The following is a 1,477-nucleotide window of genomic DNA, read 5'->3' as shown; positions in this document are numbered from 1 at the left end:
GAGCACTGTGCAAGCGATAATTTTGAAATGGAAGGAATATCAGACCACTGAAAATCTACCAAGACCAGGCCGTCCCTGTAAACTTTCAGCTCAGACAAGGAGAAGACTGATCAGAGATGCAGCCACAGTGTGAGACACTCGGGATGAGCCAGAGATGTAGTTCTTCGCTCCCAATAAGGCCGCGGAAAACTACAAAATATGTGGAAGCAGGCAAACTTCCAAGAAAATAAAGGTAACTGAGAAGTCAAAAACTATCCCATTATGTAAAAAACCACTGTTCACTAAACTGACCTTAATCAAGTCACTACACGTAGGGCATCACAACGACTTAGATCCGGCTCCCCAAGTGGTTTGTCCACCCCCGCTCCCCCAGCCAAAGAAGCTGCTAGATTACAATCCACCTGCAGCTCGCCCCTCTATTGGAAGATTCCAACACACAGTACAATGCAGGGGTGGCTCAGTGAGAGACAGTCAGGCTTAACACAGCCAAAATTTCAGAATTTACAGTGCCTGCGAAAGTATTCGGCCCCCTTGAACTTTCAACCTTTTGACACGTTTCAGGCTTCAACATAAGATAAAATTTTTATTTTTTGTAAAGAATCACCAACAAGTGGGACACAATTGTGAAGTGGAAAGAAATCTATTGATATTTTAACTTTTTTAGCAATAAAAAAACTGAAAAGTGTGCGTGCAAAATTATTGGGCCCCTTGCGTTAATACTTTGTAGAGCCACCTTTTGCTGCGATTACAGCTGCAAGTCGCTTGGGTATGTCTCTATCAGTTTTGCACATCAAGAACTGAAATTCTGCCCATTCTTCCTTGCAAAACAGCTGACTCGGAGTTGGATGGAGAGCGTTGTGAACAGCAGTTTTCAGTTCTTCCACAGATTCTCATTGGATTCAGGTCTGGCCTTTGACTTGGCTATTCTAACACCTGGATACGTTTATTTGTGAACCTTCCTTTGAGATTTTGCTGTATGTTTGGGATCATGTCTTGTTGGAAGATAAATCTCCGTCCCTTTTCAGGTCTTTTGCAGACTCCAACAGTTTTCATCCAGAATGGTCCTGTATTTGGCTGCATCCATCTTCCCCTCATTTGAACCATCTTCCCGTCCCTGCTGAAGAAAAGCAGGCCAAACCATGATGCTGCCACCACCATGTTTGACAGTGGGGATAATGTGTTGAGGGTGAGAGCTGGTTTGCTTTTACGCCAAACTATCGTTTTGCATTGTGGCCAAAAGTTCGATTTTGATTTCATCTGACCAAGCACTCTTTTCACATGTTTGGTGTGTCTCCCGGTGGCTTGTGGCAAACTTTAGAGACTTTTTATGGACATCTTTGAGAAATGGCTTTCTTCTTGCCACTCTTCCATGAAGGCCAGGTTTGTGCAGTGTACGACTGATGTTGTCCTATGGACAGACTCTCCCAACTCACGTGTAGTCTCTGCAGTTCATCCAGAGTGATCATGTGGGTCCTCT

General features: G+C 44.1%; 1 protein-coding gene across 1 annotated transcript in view; it reads left to right on the top strand.

Moving 5' to 3' along the window:
• Positions 1-1,477, top strand: part of gsg1l (gsg1-like) — a 79,828-nt gene that overhangs the window by 60,075 nt on the left and 18,276 nt on the right. The window lies entirely within an intron of this gene.

This window comes from Etheostoma spectabile, chromosome 15 (assembly GCF_008692095.1).
Source record: "Etheostoma spectabile isolate EspeVRDwgs_2016 chromosome 15, UIUC_Espe_1.0, whole genome shotgun sequence".
Lineage (NCBI taxonomy): Eukaryota > Metazoa > Chordata > Actinopteri > Perciformes > Percidae > Etheostoma > Etheostoma spectabile.
Note: the sequence above shows the minus strand (reverse complement) of the source record. Positions and strands in the feature narration are given on the sequence as shown.